Genomic DNA, 22,839 nt, shown 5'->3' on the forward strand with positions numbered 1-22,839 from the left:
TGAGAATCCAATGCCCCGAAAACCTAAGGGTTCCTTCACAAGGTTCGTCCACGGAGGATGAGTCAGGGCCTAAGATCAGGCCGAAAGGCGTGGTCGATGGACAACAGGTAAATATTCATGTACTACCCCTTGTTGGTCCCGAGGGACGGAGGAGGCTAGGTTAGCCGAAAGATGGTTATCGGTTCAAGGACACAAGGTGACCCTGTTGCGGCCATGAGACGCGATATAAAAAGATAAGTCCCCTGGCGAGATTATAAGTAAAAGACTAACTTTCCGCCATAGCCAGATAAAGCTTTCTCAACGAAATTGATTCAATCTCCGATCTTGCTTTTGGCGTGGAATTTCTTCGAAATAAGTCTAATTGGGCGAGAGATACGTGGCAAGGACTTGATGCACACCTTGATTGGTCGGTTGCTCCTTCTGTAACTAGAGTGGGTCATCTGTTTGGTTGGAATGCATATGTACGGTCATAGAGATCATTTTCATATTTTATTGCTAGCATGTTCTTATAGGTCGTAGTTAGGTGAGAGTCACTACAAAATTAATTCTTTCTATCTTACATATATTCACCTGTACTTTTTGAGTGATTTGAGCGACCCGTGAGAGTCCAATTTGATAAATCTCTACAGTTGGCGGTTCAGCATGTTTTTTAACGACTTCATAATTCGTTTGCATGATTCATTTGCTAATTGATTGGTTGTTGTTGCATTAAAATGGTTTAGGCTTTGCATGTTGCAATTCGCTCTGAGATTGAACTCGTTCCATTAGGTCATTAGATCGAGTCTAGTTCTTGCTTGGGGACAAGCAAGGATTTGGTTTGGGGAAGTTTGATGCGTGTCTTTTATATGATGTTTTACATCCCATTTTACACGCATTTCAGAGCTCAGTCTTGTAGTTTATGCTGCATTTCTCCCTATTTCCGTCTGCTTCCGTATTTTGTACATTATTGCAGAAATGTGAAGAATCCAGCGGAAATCGAGCTAAATCCGTCCCCAAGTATCCTACATTGCATTTGACGTGAAGTATTCACCCGAGAAACGAGCTTGGTGCGCAATTCAAGGCCCAAAAGACAAGTCCACGAGTTTTAAGAAGTCAAGTAGCAGCTCAAATAGTCGATCGACCATCACCCTCAGTCGATCGACCAATGTTCGGGATCCAGAAGCTACTGTACACTGAGGACCAGTCGATCGACCACCTACCTTAGTCGATCGACCCAACTGCTATTTCAGACGAGAATTAGAAGACCGAGGAACTTGAAGCCCGTTAAGCTTAGGTTTTGGAATAATTGTTACGTACACTTTCTATATAACGTAACTGAGAATACCTAGTCTAGCATTCAGTTTTCATCCAAGTTTTTACCTAAGTTTTATTCAGTAATTTTCATTAAGTTTCCGCATACGGTTCTTGATAGATAGTTAGGGTTTGGGATTGTTGAGCATTGGATTTTCGGTTCTTAATAACTAATCTTTCCTCTGCAATTCGGTATTCTTCTGCCCTAATTTTAGTTCATCTTTATTTTATCAATTGTTTAGAATTGCTAGCTAGTTTCCCGCAACCAATTTCATTGTTTATGTTAATTGCTTTCTTTACCGTTTTAAGCATGAATTCAGTAGCTAGTTTCATCGTCAATGTTATTGTTTTCACCCTTAGCATGAGTAGCTAAATAATTTGTGCTAGGATGTAGGCGAATTGTAGCATAGGCGGCATTAGATTAGACACGGCCTGAACACGCGTGTTGGTCGATCGACTACCTTACCCGGTCGATCGACTGACCTTGTGAGCTTATTTCGTTTTAATTGATTTTAATCGTTGTATTTAACGAATCGAATGCATGCGACCAGTTAGATACCCTTCTATGACTGACCCAATAGATCGAAAGATAGGGTAAGTTGTTAGACCATCAATTGAATCGACTAAACTGTGCTAAGATCGAAAGATAGGTATAGTTTAGACCGTTAGTCACTTTTCGGAACGGAAGTTAGTATTAGTGATATTAGGGACCTATAGCGAGATCGAAAGATGCTATTTGTTAAGAGTGGACCGAGAGGACCTCTTTGTTTCCCGCCTCACCTGTGTTGACTCAGACCGACTTAGTTTTTTGCCGCTTGAAGCTATAGTGAACCGATCATCCTAGTACCCCTTCTTTATCTGTTTAAACCATCTTTTAGTTTATTATCTTTATCTGTTCTTAGCTATAGACCATCTCAACTCAACCCCCACAATTGTTACCTTAGACTGAATATAAAGCGACTAGAATTTACATCTGCCTCCTTGTGGTTCGACCCTGTTACCACTAGCCTAGGTTAGTCTTAATAGGAATTATAAATATTATCTTTGGTACTCACAACGACGGGTATCATTGGTGCCGAGATTTATCGCCTCCCGAGAATTATCAACTCATTATAATGCGAGTTGGTCAATAATGGGTGCTTCGTCAAGTTAAGGTGCAATCCTTGTTCCTTGAAGCATGCTCTCATTTTGGGGATTCGAAGCATCATGTTTTCGTTTTCCCGAAAGGTGAAATTTGCCCTCTTGCCGAAGAAGTGGGTGTTATTGGAGGATGGCCGGGTTGTACTCTGATGCTTCCTCCGACTCGTTTGTGTTATAAGGAGAACTTTCGTTCTATGTTGGGCTTGTCGACAAGCCAAGTGAACTTCCTTCTTGCTCTTCATGGCGTTGACATGTTGGCTCTTATCAACATCTTCTCAAACCGTTTGGGTGTCAATATCTCAGAGGTGGATAGGAGAAGGGCTCTTGCCTTTTACCTAGTGCATGCTTACCTCCTTGTCGATGCTTTGATTAAAGAGGGGTCACGATGGTATCGTAGCATGACCCTTTTGCATGTTGTTGAGCAGATGGAGCACGGGTAGGATCCATCGTGGCTAGTGCTTGGCGACATCGTCCAAGCTTTGGACAAGAAGGGTTCTTATGGAGAAGTTCCTTCGTTTCAATCTCCAAGGATCCTCCAAGTATGACTCATAGAGATGGCAAGGTACGTTGAGCCTCCGGTTGATGCTTCTTCTTACTCCTTTCGTCACCTGACTATGAGAAAGAAGTTTTATGCGGATAGCTTTGGATCCGCCGAGGCCTATTTGACCCTCGAGATTGGTGGAGGAGGGTGGTCCTCATATCCGTTGGGTGGTGACGTGGTAGCACATCAGATCCTTTACGGGGTTTCCCACTCCGGCCGCTTGTTCTTGCTCCTTGATGGTTGTGGGCTTGAAGGGTGCTTCCTTCATTTATCCGAAAGGGGTTATGAGGCAAATGGGTCGTCAACAAAAGGTACCTTCCAAAGATACTCTCGTTCAAGAGAGCGTATTTCGAAACTCCGAGCTTGTGAAGGTTTTTATGAGATGGTGGGCCACTCATCCAATTTGGGAAGTGCCAAACCCCGCTTCAACGACATTGGTAACTCCCGCTTATGTCAAATGGTCAAGAGCTCAAACCTCGGAATAAAGGGCAAAGTTTCGCAATGATTAAGTCATCGATTTGAAGTATAGCGAGGTTGTCAAGGCCAATCGTGCCTTCTTTGACGACTTTGCCAATGATGTTAGCCTAGATGTGGAGAGGCCACCTAAGAGGAGGAGCTTGGGTTCCAAAGAGATGGTGAGATGGGTGTAGGCTCCGCTTGGGCCGAGCATGGGGCTTACAAGAGACCGGATGCCGTCGCCATTGTGGATCCCTTCTGAAGAGGAAGCCCATGCTAGGCGGACTAGCAAGAAGAACAAGGGGAAGATTACCCTGAAGGCAAAGGCGAGGGTAGAATGGAAGAGTGAAGACCTCCATTACCCGTTTTATTATAATGTTGTATTAGCATTTGTATGTTTTTTTATTATGTTGTATTAGCTATGTATTGTGTTTTTTTCTTGTGCTTGTATTATTATGTAAGATGTCTTAGTCGACACTCTATCTTGGCAAGTCATGGACATGCTTAGCTTTATTTGTTGTCAAGATTGTAATCCATCTCTTTATTAATTAAATAAGAGGACTGCTCGTGCTAAGAAAATGTTGTGAACAATCGTTTTTTCTTCCATCCTTCTTGTAAAGGCAATTCGGTTTAAATTATCCTAAACATTGCACATGTGAGGGGGACTTTTGCGGGAAGGAAGAAAGGCTCTTCTTTGTTATTTTTCGTTTTTGTGTGGAAAAGGGAATGTCCCCCTTTTTTCAAAGTTTGTATGGGTTACTGTTTTTTTTTCTGGGGATGGTTGTATCCTTCTTGTGTAAAAAAGGATTGCCTACGTATCCATCTAAAGAGGTGAAATCAAACCATGCTCGAAGTTCAGGTGTCTTGTTAATTTTTGTTTGAGTATTGTGGTTGTGTCCTTCTTGTTGTAAGAAAGGATTGCCTACGTATCCACTTAACGAGGTGAAATCAAACCATGCTCGTAGTTCAGATGTTTGTTTGAGTGCAAATCGATGTTACATTTGACAGATCAATGGTTGATTGAAACATGGCAAGGTGCCGTACCTTAAACTCGATTAAACATGCAATTTTAAATCACAACTTTTGAGGAATTGACTTGAAAGGGAGATAGCGGTCACTAGTTGTGAAATTAGGGAAAGGTCTGTTTGTTGGGATGGCGGTCACTAGTTGCAAAACTAGAAAAAGGTTGTTTGGTGCTAAGTTTCAAGGGTAATATTTCTTGAGTTGGTCTAGGTTAGTTGGGTTTGTGAAGTCCTCCCCACCTAGGTCACTTAATCTCACTGCGCCCCCGAAAGGATTTTCTTGACCAGGTATGGTCCGACCCAATTGGGTTTGAATTTCCCCTCAGATCAACGGGTAATGGTGCTTAACCGACTTGAGGACCAAGTCGCCTTCCTTTTATGTTTATGGGTTTGACTTTTTTGTTGAATGCCTGTTGTATACGTCGTTGGTATAACTGGACGTTATGCAAGGCGTTGAATCGCCATTCGTCTAGGAGTGTGAGTTGCTCGAAACTTCGACAGGTACATTCCGTCTTAGGGATTTGACTTTCTAGTATGATGCGTAGGGATGGAACCTCAAAATCTAATGGTTGCACTGCCTCCATACCGTATGCTAGGTAAAAGCGCGTTGCTCCTGTTGGTGTTCGAATGGAGGTTCGGTATCCCCAAATTGCGAATGTGAGTTTGCTCGGCCAATCGCGGTAATTGTCTTGCATCTTTTTTATGATGGTTACAAGTGTTTTGTTTGATGCCTCTACCGCTCCATTGGTTTGGGGATGATCGGTGTCGTTTGATTTTGTATTTGTCCAGCAAGGCTTGTGTTTCGTCCCGGAAGTGGGAACCTTGGTCGCTGATGATTTCATGTGGTACCCCATATCTGCAGATGATGTTGTCTTCGATGAACTTGGCCACTTGTTTGGCGGTCAAGCCTGCATAAGATTGTGCTTCCACCCATTTGGTGAAGTAGTCGATTGCGACAAGGACAAAGCAATGTCCTTTGATGCCTATCGGGTTAACTTTTCTGATGATGTCGATGCCCGTTGGCGAAGATTTGGCAATTTTTGCAATGTTTGTCGTAGTTTATGCAATCGGCTTCCATGGTGGGCCAGTAGTAGCCTAACCGCATGATTTTTCGGGCTAACATCATTGCGCTCATGTGAGAGCCGCATTCTCCGTCGTGGACCTCTCTCATGACTTTCTTGGCTTTATGGTGATCAATGCAAAGGAGAAGGATCCCCTGGGGCGTTCTTTTGTATAGTTATTCTTGGTTTATCACGAATAGTGTTGCAAGTAAACAGATGGGTCTTTGTCCTCTTGTATCAGAGTTAAGAGGGAATTCGTTTTTTTGGTTTTGTAGTTGAGGATAGCAAGGTACCAAGGTTCGACCTGGTTCTCCTCGTCGTTTTTGATAGCGCAGATGTGAGCTAGCTCGCTCCTTCTCTCGACACATAGGGGCATGGATGTCATGTCGTCAGGTATGTTGACGAGCACGACAAGTTTTGCTGGGGCATGAGAAAATTGATTTTCCTCCCGTGGCAAGTAGAAGTAGTCGATTTGGTCGAAGAATTCGGCCTCTTGATTGATTTTTACTTGGTAGGGTGCCAAGCTGTTGTTGGAAAATGTGTCCTCAACAATAGTGCGATCACATGATTTAATATCATAATTAAATCTCATACTAAGAATACGTGAGAGATGATTTATTATATAATTAACTGATCATCATTAATCAGTAATGATTGGCTGACTAGAGTTTGACATTACTGTCGTATGACGGTGGTGGTCAGTTGATCCCTTAAGGTCACACCTAAAGGACAATTCCCTTAATGGATAAATTGATTAATTGTATGACGATACAAGGTAATCAATTCCTTAAAATTGAATAATTTATTTGTGAGCGAGAATATTGATATGCTTTATTACTAAAATTGCCTATTGTTTGAGAAACAATATAGATAAGAATGTATGGTTAATTATAATTACAAGATGTTGTGAATTATAATTATATGACCCATTTTATTTATATGATGAGGTATCATTAGTCAATTTGTTGTATGTAATTTAATTAATTTATAAAATGATATTTATGTGATAAATATGCATTAAATTAATTAATAACATGTAAAATACTACATGTGACATATTGTGTAACAAATGACAAATTGACAAAATAAAATGGTAGTCCATTTTATGGTACATGGACCGAAATGGAGGGAGTCATGGTGGTGTGTGTGGTTAATTATTTTATGTGTTAAAATAGTATGTAATCATACCCTACATACTAGCCTTCTTACCTAATGCTTTGTGAAGACAAAAAGCAAAAGGCAAAGATGCAAATTTTGGCCTTTACCCACCGGTTGCATGGTCTCTATATGAGAACATTTTGTTCTCATTTTACTTGTTCAATTCATTCACATCTCACACATGCAAACATACTCCTTCCCTCCCACATCTTTCTAAAACAAGTTTTTAGATACACAAGCTTTTGTTCATCTATTCTAATATCAAGTAAAGATTACTAGTGTAGTAGTAGTGATAATATTAGAATTAATTTTAAGGGTACTAGTATAATAATCTAGTTAATTAGTATACTAGTTTAAGGGTAAGTCTTGGGTGCAATCTAAGGAGTGGCTTCTATACTTGGAGTCTTAGGAGGATCATCCATCATATTAAGCTCAAGAACAAGTGAAGGAAAGTGACCTTACTTGTGCCCTATATTTCGAACAAACCAACAATGTAAGGAACATTGTTTTACTCATAAATCTTTTATTTTGTTATGCATGCACTAGATCTAAAGAACAAATAATTAAGAAGTTAATTAGTTCATTATTAGAGGAGTCTAATAATAGGTACTTCAACCTAACAGCTGTTGCTTTAGATTTTCCTTTACCCGGACACTTGATTGATGATGAGTGAGGAATCACCGTGGACCCTCAACCTTTTTGATGCCAAGTGTTATGGCCGCTTGTAGGCCGATGAGGCATGCTTCGTATTCGGCGGCATTGTTGGTGATAGCGAGGTCTAGCTTGATTGAGATTGGAACATGTTCCCTTCTGATGATATTAGGATGATTCCTACCCCGAAGCCTCTTAGGTTTGATGCACCGTCGAAGTATAGGTCCATGCGTCAGTGTCGGCACAAAGGATGTCTTCGTCAGGGAGTGACAATGTGTCGGTCGTTGGATCCTCGTTGACGGGATTTTCCTGCTAGGAAGTCGGTGACTACCCTTCCCTTGATAACCTTAGGGGGTACGAATTTGAGGTCAAATTCGGATAGCATGAGTGTCAACATGGACAACCTTCCGTTTAGCATGGGCTTTTCGAAGATGTATTTAACGGGGTCCATCTTAGAGTAGATGTGAACCGTGTAGCTGAGCATATAATGTCGCAGTTTCTTTGTTGACCAAACCAGGGCAAGGCATCTCTTTTCCAGTTGGGTGTATCTTGTTTCGTATCCGATGAACATTTTGCGGATGTAGTAGATGGCTCATCTTCGCCGTCGACTGTTTGTGCTAGCATTGCTCACATGGTTGTGTCGGAGACAGTCAGTTATATGGATAAGGGAATTCCTTGTTGAGGTGTCATGAGGACAGGAGGCTTGGATAGGATAGGATTTCCTTTATCCTGTCAAAGGTCTTTTGACAATCGTCGTCCTAATCAGTGTGATCGGAGGCGCGAAGCTTCTTGAAGATTCGTTCACAAATCATATTGAGCTTGGCTATGAAGTGGCTGATGTATTGCACTTGACTGAGAAATCCCCAAATCTCCTTCTCGTTCTTAGGCTGAGGCATTTGCTGGAGAGCTTTGATTTTGGTGGGATCGTTTTCGATGCCCCTTTTACTGACGACGTGTCCCCGGAGTTTTTCGGAGGTAACCCCGAATGCACACTTCTGAGGATTTAGTCTCGTGTTGTGTTTCCGAAGGCGAGCGAAGAATTTTTGAAGGGCGGAGATGTGGTCGTCTCACTCTTTTGATTTGACGATCATGTCATCGACATATACCTCCAGTTCCTTGTGCATCATGTCGTGTAGGACAGTGGTGGCGGTTCTTTGATAGGTTGCTCCGGCGTTGATTAGACCGAAGGGCATAACAGTGTAGCAATATGTACCCCACTATATGGTGAATGCGGTTTTGTGCATGTCTCCCTCAGCCATCTTGATTTGGTTGTACCCAGCATACCCGTCCATGAATGATAATAGGGCATGCTTGGCGGTGTTGTCTACCAGGATGTCGACATGTGGTAGAGGGAGGTCGTCTTTTGGACTTTCTTTGTTTAGGTCTCTGAAGTCAACGCAAACCCGAATTCTCCCGTCTTTCTTGGGTATGGGGACTATGTTAGCCACCCAGCCAGAGTATTCGGAAATGTTGATGAATCCGGCTTTGAATTGCTTGTCTACCTCTTCCTTGATTTTCAGGGCCCACTCATGGCGCATACGGCGCAATTTTTGCTTCACGGGTTTAGCTCCGGGTTTAATGGGTATCCTGTCCTCTTCAATCTCTCTATCGATCCCAATCATGTCTTTGTAGGACCATGCGAATACATCCTTGTATTCATGCAAGAGGTCGATGAACTGTTTTCTTTCTAAGGGGTCAAGGGTGATCCATATCCTAAGCTCTTGAGGTGTATTGTCGGTGCCTATGTTGATGGGTTCGGTATCCTCAATGATGGGTGTCCTATTTTCTCGTTTGTCGAGTTATTTGGCTAGGTGGTAGTCACTCAAGTCAAATTCCTCATATTCATTCAGAATTGCATTGCAGTTAAATTGGGACGAGTCGTAAGCAAACTTAGCGTTCATTAAGTCGACCTGAGTGAAAAGCTCGGATAGGACATATATCTCATGGGAAGTCAGAGCCGACACAATAGAGGAGGTGGCCCCTGGAACAAGCTCCAGGTTGCTACCTTCCGCGGGAGTGAGAGTGACTTTAGTTGACTCGGCCTCTAAGACAACCACAAGTTTGTGATAAAATAGTGTGAAAGGGACTTTGACCGGGGCGTCGGGGGCGTTAGAACCTAAGACAGACTCTAGCTCAGACTTGTCATCAGACTCAGACTCAGACCCAGTCTCGTCTTCACTTCCCTCTTTGAACATGAGGCCTTCTCCAGTTGTGATTTTGAGAACGTGGCCTTGACGATCGGTCCACTTGACAGTCTTCTTTCAGCCTTGGATAGCTTTCTCTGGGTTAGCATCAGAGATCAAGGCAGCGGGATCAATCTGGTTGTCTTTAAGGGAAACGTTGATGATGTCCTCATAATTGAGGTGCTTGACGTTGTATTCTCCGAAAAGGAGGATCACAGGTTGCCTGTATAGGCAAGGGGTCGATGCAGCTTTGGTGTTGTCGGGGAAGAAGTAGCAGTCTTGAAAGACTTCTACACCCGGGTGATTGTCCTTTGCTACGGGGTCATAGATTGGCTCAGGGAAGCCGTTGTAAAGCTCAGATTCTCCCTCGGGGATGAAGTAGCCATTGAGGGTCAAGTGATAGGGGCGGAGGATAACTCCTTGCTTTTTGCGCTTCGGTACTAGGAGACCCATTTCCTGGATGTCTTCATTTGGCGGCTCGTAGCCTAGCCCGAAGGGGATGTTGGGGATCTTGGTCTATTTCACGGGAGGCAATGTGCTTTTTAGCGGGTTGAGAGGCAGGCCCGAGAAATAACCCTGGCGCATCAACATGTGGTTGACTGTGAGGTTCGATAACGGATCACAATGAAAATGTGATGATTTATCGGTTAGGACATTCACATCTTCGAATCCCCACATTTCGTTGGCGTCCTCTTCAATGACTTGAGAGGCGATTCCTTTTTTCATAACAGCTTTAATTGGGGATACAGGAATTGTGATTATCCATCGAAGGGGACCCTGATTTTCTGATGAAGGGTTGAGGTGACGGCTTTGGCTTCATGGATCCATGGGCGTCCTAGAAGCATGTTGAACGATGCATCGATATCGACCACTTGGAAAATGACTTGTCTCTTCAGGGGTCCTATTACAATGGCCAGGGTGAGTCATGCGACCTTACGATGAGTGTCGTTGTAGGCGCGTACTCCTTGATTGGTTGGGATTAAGTCAGCTTCCTTGATCCCCAGTTTATGAGCCGTTGTGAGGGGAATGATGTTCAATGCCGATCAATCATCCTTCGGAGAAGATGATCGAGTTGTTTAGGTCAGGGACATCCCTGGTCATATGAGCTACCACTTCTTCAGGAGAGGAGCTGGAAGGCACTGTCAACTTCCCCAACGCTTGAAGCAAAGCTTGTAGGTGCTCGAAGGATGTGGCGAACAGTTGCCAAGTGGATATTTTGGCCTTGGCCTTTTGGAGTTGTCTTAGAATCGAGTTCTCGGGGACCTGATGTGACTCATATTTGCGCACATTTAGTCCCCTACTTGAACCTATTTTGCATATTATTATAGCGTCTCTTAGCTATTTTACTCGTCAAATGCTTCCTATTTTGCTTTCCTATTGCTTTGTGTTTGATTTATAGGAAAGGAGACAATTAGGCGGAAAATTCCCGTCTCTTGAGCCTATTTGGAAGGACATTGACGATCTTGGTTGAACGAGTATTGAAGGAAGGGCAAGAACTAAACACCAACTTTGCAAGGATAAGAAGGATGTGAAGGGAAGCATTCTAAAGAGGAATCCGAGCGTCCAAGAGCTGAGACGCTCGTCCAAGGAGCCCGAAATCAGAGCATCCCGACTCCTCTGCCGCTCGTCCCTCCATGCAACAATCCGAGCGTCTTACCTCTTTGACGAGCGGACCATGGCGTTTTCAGCAAAGATGCCCATCTCTCCGAAATACTTGCGATTCTCTGCTTAGAACTTAGAATTGTTAATTACTAGTTTAGTCTTAGTTAACCTAACGAGGCACTACTATAAATACCCCCTTTTGATGATAATCAAAGGGGGCTTCCACATTAGAAAATCCTCTTAGAATAAATTAGGAGTAGATTAGATTATATTTGTCCTTAATGATCTTTCCACAAATTTCACATTAATCTCTCCTTAATTGTTGTTCAAGTGTGTTACTTTTGGTTAATTGAAGACTATTGTGTTATTATTGGAGGATTGACAACCCTTCATCAATCAATCAAGTTCTCTTCTTTTATTCTTTGCTTTATTATTTGGATCATCTCAAGTTTGGTATAATTCCTTTACTCTTTACTCTTTATTGTTTATTTCCTCAATCTCTTATAATGTTTACACTTGTTGTAATGGTTGACGCCATTAATGACATGTTCTCCATGATAATGAGTGAGTAGTCTCTTAACTAGGATTAGTGGGTAATTAGAGGAAACCAACATGGGGGATGATTAATGCTTAATCTAATATGTTTCCATAATCTATTTGCTTGCTTGTTGTGATGTCAACCTATGCACATGTTATGTTTGTTTAAATGCTAAGCCTATGAATCCTTGCATTTATAACCATCTCTTATCTATTCAACTTGACTTGTAAGATATAAACCAACTTGAGTCTTGTTAGACCATGCACAGAACTGATTAGGGGGAAAGTAAGTCGACTTGTAGATGTTGTACAATCCAATCGATTTGGCTCCGGGACCCAACTCTTCCTAAGAACCGTAAGACATAAACCAACTCGGTTCCTTTACAACATTAATTGCTAGCAACTTTGTAAACATGTTTGTGTGATCAACACCATGAATCCCCTATGACCCCATGACATCCTAGTGCTTTTAGTCATTTGTTTACATTTTTTAGTTCATTGTTTGTTTTACTTTATTGCTTGCATTAGTCTAGGACACAACTACAAACCCAAACAAATTGTGACACTAGCATAAATTGAGATAGATAGATGATGCGTGTCTTTTATATGATGTTTTGCACCTCATTTTACACGCATTTCAGACTTCATTCATGTAGTTTATGCTACATTTCTCCCTATTTCCGTCTACTTCCGTATTTTTGTACATTATTGCAGAAATGTGAAGAATCCAGCGGAAATTGAGCTAAATCCGTCCCCGACTATCCTGCATTGCAATTGACGTGAAGTATCCACTTAAGGAACGAGCTTGGTGCGCAATCCAAGGCCCAAAAGACAAATCCACGAGATTATAGAAGTCAAGTAGCAGCTCAAGCAGTCGATCGACCACTACCTTCGGTCGATCGACCAACATGCGGGTTCCAGAAGCTACTGTATACTGAAGAGCAGTCGATCGACTGCCTTGCTTAGTCGATCGACCCAACTGCTATTCCAGACGAGAATTAAAAGACCGTGAATCTTGAAGCCCAAAGTTATGTTAGGTTTAGGAAATAAAGTTACGTTAGTTGCTATATAACGTGACCTCGAATACCAAGTTATTCATCTAGTTTTACATCATGTTTTACATCCAGTTTTTATCTAAGTTTCACATTCAGTTTTAGAATACCATAGTTAGGGTTTGGAATATTGGTTGCATCGGATTTTCATTCATACTTCTAATCATTCCGTTACTATTCTTCTTCAATTTCGGTATTCCTCCTGTTTTACTTTCAGTTCATCTTTATTGCGTTGTTAGATATAGAATTGTTAGTTAGAATCCAAGCCAATTATCGTTTATGTTAATTGTCTGTTCTACTATTTTTAGCATGAATTCAGTAATCTTTATCGTCAATATTATTGTTATTTTTGCCATAACCATGAGTAGCTAAATCAATTGTGCTAGGATGTAGGGGAATTATAGCGTAGTCGGCGTAGTATTAATTTGGACTGAAATCGCGTGTCAGTCGATCGACTGCCATACCTGGTCGATCGACTGACCACGTGAGGTTACCTTTTGTTTTAATTGATTTTAATGTTGTATTTAACGAATTGAATGCATGCGACCAGTTAGATGCTTAATTTATGACTGACCCATTAGATCGAGAGATAGGGACAGTTGTTAGATCACCAATTAAAATGACTAAACTGTGCTGAGATCGAAAGATAGGTAAAGTTTAGATTATTAGTCACTTTTCAGGACGAGAGTTAGTATTAGTGATATTAGGGACCTATAGCGAGATTGAAAGATGCTATTTGTTAAGAGTGGACCGAGAGGACCTCTTTATTTCCCGCCTCATGTGTTTGATTTAGACCTGTTTAGTATGCTGCCGCCGAAACTATAACGAACCGACCATCCTAGTACCTCTTTTTATACTTGATTTTATTTATTTCATTAGTCTACTTTTCTTTTATTGTTATTAGTTATAGACCAAACCCAATCAAACCCCCACCTTTTGTTACCTTAGACCGAATTTAAACAACTAGAAATTACGTATGCCTCTCTGTGGTTCGACCCGACTGCCGCTAGCTATAGTTGTAGTTGGAGATTATAAATTTATTTTTGACACCTCACGACGGGTATCAAATTTTGGCGCCGTTGCCGGGGAGTAAATTGTTCTAATTTTTAGTTGTTTTTATTTAGTCTTTCTTTAAGTTTAAGGGACTTCCGTTCCATAAACTTTTCTTATATTCCTTTTGTAGTTTCTTCTTATGCGCAGTTCACAGGGTGGTGAACTAGTACCATTGAATCCTGAGATCGAGAAATCCTTGCGCGAGCTGAGGCGATCACAAAGGGTATTACCGACAGAGGAAGAGCTGAGTACTCTGTCAAGCTACTACGAGAACGCTCTGTTCGAGGAAGATCCACCTACATCTCCTGCTTCAATTTCTTCAGCTGAGACAGTTACTTCTCCAGAAATCCCAGTCATGGCTGAAGAAGCAACCAATGCTAGTCACTCAGAGCCGACAGCTGCGAATCTCTACAAAGGATTCGAACTACCTGGGGAGGCGAGAAAATTCGAGCCAAAGCCTTCCTATATTAACCTAGTTGAGAGAAACCAGTTCGGGGGAGCTGCAAATGATGATGCAGCCAAGCACATGGAGATTTTTATTGATTATTGCTGCTCTATACCCCCGCCGGCCGGTGTGACCCAAGACCAGATCAAGGAGACCATGTTCATTTTCTCCCTTCGTGATGCTGCAAGGGAGTGGTATAGAGATCTGGACCGAGCCGCTCATGGGATCACCGACTGGAATTCCTTAGCCCTGGCATTTTACAAAAAGTACTTCTCTGCCTCGAAGACGAATGCCATTAGAGCTCAGATCACGAGCTCTAAACAAGGGCCTGATGAGAATTTCCATGAAGCATGGGCCCGTTTCAAGAAACTGGTGCGAACCATACCGCACCATGGGTTCGAAAAATGGAGTCTTTGCAACCAGTTCTACAATGGGTTGTATGACGATCAGAGGGCTATTTTGGATGCTGCAGCCAATGGCCGATTTGCTGAAAACATGGGAGAGACTAAGGGGTGGAAGATCATCGATGATTTGGCCACTCATAAGGCTGAATATGGGAATTCGAGAGGAAACCAGAGGAGGACTGCTGAATCTTCCTCTGTTGCTGCACTAGAAGCTCTCACTGTAAGGTTTGACAAATATGAGTTGGGAGGAGCTTCTAAAGGAGGGATGTACCATGTTACTTATTTGTTTTGAGACGGTCCTTTCGTCTGTAGAAGATGTGGAGCTGAGGGGCATGTCTCAGCGAATTGTTCTGCCCCCTTTGAGTCTTGTGCATCCTTTCAACACTATAGGCAGACAAACATGTACTATGAGCCGAATGTCCACCCCAACTTGAGGTGAAGTAGCCAGAATGTCCTGAATCCGACTCAACCTCCACAACAGCAGCAGCAGCAAGCTTATGTGCCTCCACACAAACAACCATATCAAAAACCTCCCTATGTGCCGCAGCAGCAACAATCCCAGAATTCCGATTTTACTGAGTTTAAGAACTTGCTGCTGAAGGAGTCCCAAGCTAGAGAGGCCGGGATGAAGCTACTAGAGAGCCAAATTGCTCAATTGGCTAGTAAGAGTACCACTCGAGCTCCGGGACACTTACCAACTCAAACTGACCAGAAAAAGACCCTGAATGCCATTACTTTGAGGAGTGGGTCTACCTTGGAGGGGCCTGCTATGGTCGAGGATGCCCCTGAAAAGAATGAGGCGGAACCAAGTCAAAAGAAAGCTTTAACGAAAAATAACAAGAACAAGGCGTCTACCAGGTATATCAGTCGATCGACTGATATACCCGATCGATCGCCCGATATGCGGGTTCTGAGGAGCTCGGAATCTGTACACCTCAGTCGATCGACTGAGAAAGGTGGTCGATCGACTGAGACCCCTGCTGATATTGAGAAGTTTCGTCCTTCAATGCCCGATAAATTGAGAGACCATTTGTTCCGGGGTTCGACAACTGCGAAAGTATTGGGGCAAGATCCGAGTGCTGATGGGTCAGTCCCGGCTCCGAAGTTCGATCCGATGACGGTTAACGGCGCACATTTGAGACGGTCTCAGGAAGGTTCAAGCTTCAATAAGGAGAAGGTGGTGGACTTTCAGCCTAAGTCCACGGATGCCGGCATGCGAGACTTAGAAGAGAGGGCTAAGGTACTTCTCTCAGCCCCATATCCAGAGAGACTAGTGCCGACGAAAGAACAGGTATCTTTCAATAAATTTGAAAAAGTTATTCGTAGCCTGAATGTACAAGTTCCTTTCCTTGAGTTGGTCAATCAAGTGCCTGCGTACACTAAATTCATGAAACAACTCCTGTCTAAGAAAAAGTCACTTGAAAATGTGCATACTGTCGCATTAACCAAAGAGTCATGCTCTTATTTGTCTCATACTGCACCCCATAAGCTAGAGGACCCTGGTAGCTTTTCTGTTCCTTGCAATATAGGTACCTTCTCTATTGAGAAGGCATTATGTGACTTAGGAGCTAGTATAAGCGACATGCCTTTGAGTCTAGCTAGGAAGCTCAAATTGACTAGGTTCGCAGTGACAGATATGACAGTATAGATGGCTGACCGATCTGCGGTCCAGCCAATAGGAGTCTTAGAGGACATCCCCGTCCAAATAGGGAAGTTTTTCTTCCCCGTCGACTTCGTTGTACTTGACATGCCTGAGGATGCCCATATTCCCATTATTTTGGGTAGGCTATTTCTGCACACTGCTGGTGCAGTCATAGATGTCGGTCTAGGAACCTTGACTTTTAAAGTGGGCAAGCATTCTATTGTTTTTGCTCAGCCATCTAAGAAAAAGGACCCCATGTGGCCTGTGACTTGTAATACGGTTTCTGACAAGAAATCGTACTTTGTGCTTCCTGATTTACCTATCTCTATTCCTGTTGTAACCCCTCCGCCCCAGATTGGGAGCAAATTGGAGGAAGATTTGTCTATTTCTGATATTGCAGGAGCTGGTTTAGGGAAGGAAGAGCTGCAAGTCACTCCAGCCGCAAAGAAGACAATCGTTTCACGAGGAGGTCAAGGTTGCCTTAGCTATGCCACCGATGAGGAAGTTGATGACGAGCCGGTCAAGGCAAGAGAGTCCGACTTGGACTTTGATGAGCAAGAACAGGTCATTGACTGGGGAGATGACGAAAGTGTATATCCGTTGAGCCATACGGACATGGAAGCTAAGAAGGGTGCAGCTGAGAAGATAAGCACCGTTGAGGCTACCTCTAGTAGCCAGAAGCCGACGAAGTGGGCCATTCCGTGGCCGTTCTTGATCAACTACTAGTTGATCACATGTCTTACAAAGTTTTTATTTGCTTTTGTTAAACACTTTTTATTGCTTTTGTGTGCACGAAACTTCGCATTTTATTTTGCTTGCTTAGGATTTTATGCGTTTTAGACTTTATTTTGGGTTTTGCACAATTTTGGGCGCGTATTATTGTGCATTTGCAGGTTTTTAGTCCTCTTTAGCTCAAGTAATTGAGCAAATACGAGAAATAAGAAGTAACAGCAGTATTTTCAGTCGATCGACTTGCCTGAGTAGTCGATCGACTGATCTGCTGGTTCCAGGAGCTACTGTTCCTTTCACCTCGGTCGATCGACTGAGTGATGTTGTCGATCGACCGACCAGCACTGCTGTACCTGTTTACGACCTCTCTCCTGCTATGTTTGGTCGATTTTCGGAGTTAAGGTAGTTTTCTACTCCACTTTATCTTCCGTCATTTATTTATTTCTTCTATTTTTCTCAAGTTTGCACATAATACCGCTTCATTATTGTCTTTCTCGATTTTATGCGTGGTATTTTGTTTGTCTTTTCAGGTACTCATTTGTAGCACTGCTGGCTACTGAAATCTCCTAGCTCACGCTGGTTTGGGGAGGTTTCCTTTGCTGCGCTTAAAGTCTTGTAAGTTCCCGATTTCCACTTCATGTCATTTTTATTTGTTTATTTTCTCCCAAATTCCCATTTCTCTTTTCTTCATTACATGATATTGCACAATGGGGACATTGTGCGATTTGGTTTGGGGAAGGGTTTTGCGTCGCATATCATTTGCTTGCATTCACGTTTACATTTTTGTTTTGCATTATTTATTTCATTTTTCATATATACAAAAATTCAAAAAAAAAAAAAAAATTGAAAAAATTTCAAAAATTTCAAAAAATTGCACTTTTATTTTAGGATATAGGTCGAGTCGGAACGGTAGTATTTCAATGATGACATTGCATTTTCATCAGTTTTATTGCCTAAGTCGTGCTTGATTAACATGTTATTAGTAGAATCAATTGCATAATCTACGAGTTTTCGTTAATTATTTGCTGAACTTGAGACTTAACTTAGAAAATTGGCAAACTACATCATATTTCTGAGATTTAGAGCCTATAACTGGTGACATTTATGACCGGTTCATCTAGGAATGTGAGTAGTACTCCTTATGAGACATGTTACATAAATGTGCATAAATATGAACTTGATCTGCTTAATACCTGTATGCATTCGGTCTGTGGTTAGTTGACACATGTGGTAGAGGTTTCCCCTTATTCGTTTTGCCCATGAACTCCACACTGCCAAAAATATCCTTTTTGTCCCATTTACTACATCCTACATATAGCTTGTCCTTTGTCAAGCTAGTAGTCCGTGTTCTTTGGGATTGTTACTTCGTTTTTGGCGGCGAACGCTCTTATTGAGATTTAGTTGGGAGAATGAAAAGAAAGGAAGGAAAGAAACAAAGTTGAAAAGAAAAAAAAAGAAGTGAAGAACGATTCGAAAATATGCAAAAGAGGTTCTGTACTGTTGCAGCAGTCGATCGACTGGCATCATAGGTCGATCGACCGAGGTTCGTGAGAAAAAAAAGAAATCAAATTCGCATAATTCAAATCCTTATCTTTTGGCGTTTTTTGCTCCTATGTATTATTCATTTCTATTGGGGAGTTAGTTGATTACTGTTATATCGGAGACTGTGAGTTTTGTGCTTGCTATAGCACCGTTTTATTTGATTTTGAGCAAGAAGAAGGATGTTTCCATTTGGTTCCGTTTTGGTACTAGCTTGATCACCTGCACCTCCACTTTTCCATAAATGTTTTGCCTCTTCTTACCCATACCTCACATATCCCATATATACCTCGGCATGTGTTAGATCTTTTGTTGGTTGGAATGCGTATGTACGGTTGTAGAGATTACTTTCATATTATATTGCAGGCATGTTCTTATAGGTCGTAGTTAGGTGAGAGTCACTACAAAATGAATTCTTTCTATCTTTACATTATTCACCTGTGCTTATTTGAGTGATTTGAGCGACCTGTGAGAGTCCAATTTGATAAAGTCTCTACAGTTGACGGTTCAGCAGTTTCTAACGACCCCATAACTCGTTTGCATGATTCATTTGCTAATTTATTGTTGGTTGTGCATTAAATTGGTTTAGGCCTTACATGTTGTAATTCGCTCTGAGATTGAACTCGTTCCATTAGGTTTTTAGATCGAGTCTAGTTCTTGCTTGGGGACAAGCAAGGATTTGGTTTGGGGAAGTTTGATGCGTGTCTTTTATATGATGTTTTGCACCTCATTTTACACGCATTTCAGAGCTCATTCATATAGTTTATGCTACATTTCTCCCTATTTTCGTCTACTTCCGTATTTTTGTACATTATTGCAGAAATGTGAAGAATCCAACCGAAATTGAGCTAAATCCGTCCCCGACTATCCTGCATTGCAATTGACGTGAAGTATCCACTTAAGGAATGAGCTTGGTGCGCAATCCAAGGCCCAAAAGACAAATCCACGAGATTATAGAAGTCAAGTAGCAGCTCAAGCAGTCGATCGACCACTACCTTCGGTCGATCGACCAACATGCGGGTTCCAGAAGCTATTGTATACTGAAGACCAGTCGATCGACTGCCTTGCTTAGTCGATCGACCCAACTGCTATTCCAGACGAGAATTAAAAGACCGTGAATCTTGAAGCCCAAAGTTATGTTAGGCTTAGGAAATAAAGTTACGTTAGTTGCTATATAACGTGACCTCGAATACCAAGTTATTCATCTAGTTTTACATCAAGTTTTACATCCAGTTTTTATCGAAGTTTCACATTCAGTTTTAGAATACCATAGTTAGGGTTTGGAATATTGGTTGCATCGGATTTTCATTCATACTTCTAATCATTCCGTTACTATTCTTCTACAATTTTCGGTATTCCTACTGTTTTACTTTCAGTTCATCTTTATTGCGTTGTTCGATATGGAATTGTTAGTTAGAATCCAAGCCAATTATCGTTTATGTTAATTGTCTGTTCTACTATTTTTAGCATGAATTCAGTAATCTTTATCGTCAATATTATTGTTATTTTTGCCAAAAACATGAGTAGCTAAATCAATTGTGCTAGGATGTAGGGGAATTATAGCGTAGGCGGCGTAGTATTAATTTGGACTGAAATCGCGTGTCAGTCGATCGACTGACCATGTGAGGTTACCTTTTGTTTTAATTGATTTTAATGTTGTATTTAACGAATCGAATGCATGCGACCAGTTAGATGCTTAATTTATGACTGACCCATTAGATCGAGAGATAGGGACAGTTGTTAGATCACCAATTAAAATGACTAAACTGTGCTGAGATCGAAAGATAGGTAAAGTTTAGATTATTAGTCACTTTTCAGGACGAGAGTTAGTATTAGTGATATTAGGGACCTATAGCGAGATCGAAAGATGCTATTTGTTAAGAGTGGACCGAGAGGACCTCTTTATTTCCCGCCTCATGTGTTTGATTTAGACCTGTTTAGTATGCTGCCGCCGAAACTATAACGAACCGACCATCCTAGTACCTCTTTTTATACTTGATTTATTTATTTCATTAGTCTACTTTTCTTTTATTGTTATTAGTTATAGACCAAACCCAATCAAACCCCCACCTTTTGTTACCTTAGACCGAATTTAAACAACTAGAAATTACGTATGCCTCTCTGTGGTTCGACCCGACTGCCGCTAGCTATAGTTGTAGTTGGAGATTATAAATTTATTTTTGACACCTCACGACGGGTATCGATAGACTTAGAACTCAAAGCACACCATCCCATGGATCGACCTCGACTTACCGCTAACTAGTTGTTTGTTGAGTAATATAAATGTGTTTTGATTGGGTGTACAACGACACGCTCACGTCAAAAATGGCGTCGTTGTCGGGGATGGTTCTATGTGATTAAGTTCTTACTTGTTTGTCTATTTTAATTTTGCTTTCACCTTGAGGAACTTGTTCCTCAAGGATTGTTCTTACCATTTTTGTGTAGTTTCCATGCTTGTAGTTGTTCCCTTGTCTTAGCTATGATGGCTCAAGACTTGACAGATGGAGTATGCGGTGGATATTTTGAGTATGACTATGGGTATGGGTAGTTTGAGAAGCAAGTCAACACAAACCTACCTTACTATTTGTACAATGAGAATCCTAACCACTACCCCAATGTTTTCCACCAAAATCACCACATCCAATATCCACAACAACCACCCACTCAATACCCACTTCATAATGACTTTCAATTGCCACAATACAACCCCTTTCACACCCACCCACGACAAGAAGAGGAACCCATTCAAAATATGATTCTCCAAATGATGGGAGATCAACAAAATTTTTTCAAACAAATGATAGAGGAGAGCCAAAAGAGGGACAATGTTCTTCAAGGCATTGTTGCCCAAGGTGAGGAATTGGAGATTCAAATTGCCCAAATGAAACAATCCCAAGCAATCACTCCCCACCATTCTTTGGACATTGACCATGAATGTGAATTTGAAGCAGTAACCATTGATGTAGAAGATGAGAAGTGGGAAGAGCCAATCTCCTTGAGCTCTTGTGAGTATGAAAGGGTTGTATTTGATGAAGAAGACACGAGGTTGAGTAAGCCAAATACTCTTAGCCTTTGTGAGTATGAGGGTGTGTCTTTTGATGTGAACTTTGAGATGTTGGAGAAAGAATTGAATGAAGCGCCCATTTATGATTCATATGAAGATAGTAATGATGACAAGACCATAACAGAGGCCTACGAAGAATACATGTCTTACAAAGACCTATGGAATAGGGGAGAAGAATGGACTTGTGATATCACCTTGCTTGAGGAGCCTATCCTTGAGATATTTTAATATCTTATCATGAAGATGAATGTCCCTTCCCTATTTCCCATGAAGATTACTTAGCACCCACCATGGAGCCAATGATTGTTGGAGATGATATGGTGGACCTTCTTCAAAAGGTCAAGGCATCATACAAAGGATATTTGATGGAAAAGCTCAAAAAGAAACATGCACATGAAGCTACTTGTGGAAATTTGGCACCCACAACATCAATTCCAAAGGTACCATGTCATCAATGCTATGAGAATTCTCCTTCTACTCTTGAAGGATTGATAAATTCAAATGCTATCATCATCACCAAAGTCGAAGAAGAAGGTGGTGAGTGGAAGTCTCTAGACAACCATGAACCATACTTCCTACCTTACGCTAATAAGAATCATGGGCTATTTGGTTTGAAGCATCGTGAATATTCAAGTGCCAAGAAGAGGAAGAAAAAAAGAATGATTGACAAATTCCCTTGGCCAAGCTTCGTCTTGAAGTTAAGCAAACCATACTTATGCTTATTTGGAGCTTGTTCACAAGCTTTTGATCTTCTATTAAGAGCCTTGAGCTCTATGGACAAGAATTTCTACAATTTGAATTAGTTTGGTGGAGTTCTATCTCAAACCACCATTTGTAAGATATTTCTGGGACCTTTACGTTGTATAATATTGTACATTTTCCCATTTTTCTTTACAATTTCTTACATGAGAGTATTGAGAGAGAGTTTTCTTACATCCTTATTGAGCAAAATATCAGAGAAAGATAAGGAGGAATATCAAAAGGGTGCAAGGGTACGATCTTGCAAAAGAAAAGAAAGAAAAGTCTGAAGAGCAGCGGAAGACGCTCGTCCTCAGCTTCCCTCCAGGTGGTGTTTAGTTCTGACACGAAATCCAAGCGGATTGCTGCCCAATTCGCTCGTCCATAGAAAGACGCCTGTATTCTATGTTGGACGCTCGTCCTGTAGGATACCTGAAGAAAATTTTGGGACTGAACTAGAATCCGAGCGGATTCTGAAGAAGACGATCGTCGAATTTCAGCCGCTCGTCCGAAAAACAATACGCTCGTCTTT

General features: G+C 41.6%; 1 non-coding gene across 1 annotated transcript; it reads right to left on the reverse strand.

Annotated features, from left to right (window-relative positions):
* Window positions 1–14,482: 14,482 nt before the first annotated feature.
* Window positions 14,483–14,589, reverse strand: LOC141616216 (small nucleolar RNA R71). The gene has a single exon (XR_012530574.1). It is a non-coding gene; the product is annotated as a small nucleolar RNA R71 (small nucleolar RNA).
* Between the last annotated feature and the right edge of the window lie 8,250 nt (window positions 14,590–22,839).

This window comes from Silene latifolia, chromosome 11 (assembly GCF_048544455.1).
Source record: "Silene latifolia isolate original U9 population chromosome 11, ASM4854445v1, whole genome shotgun sequence".
NCBI classification, from domain to species: Eukaryota; Viridiplantae; Streptophyta; class Magnoliopsida; order Caryophyllales; family Caryophyllaceae; genus Silene; species Silene latifolia.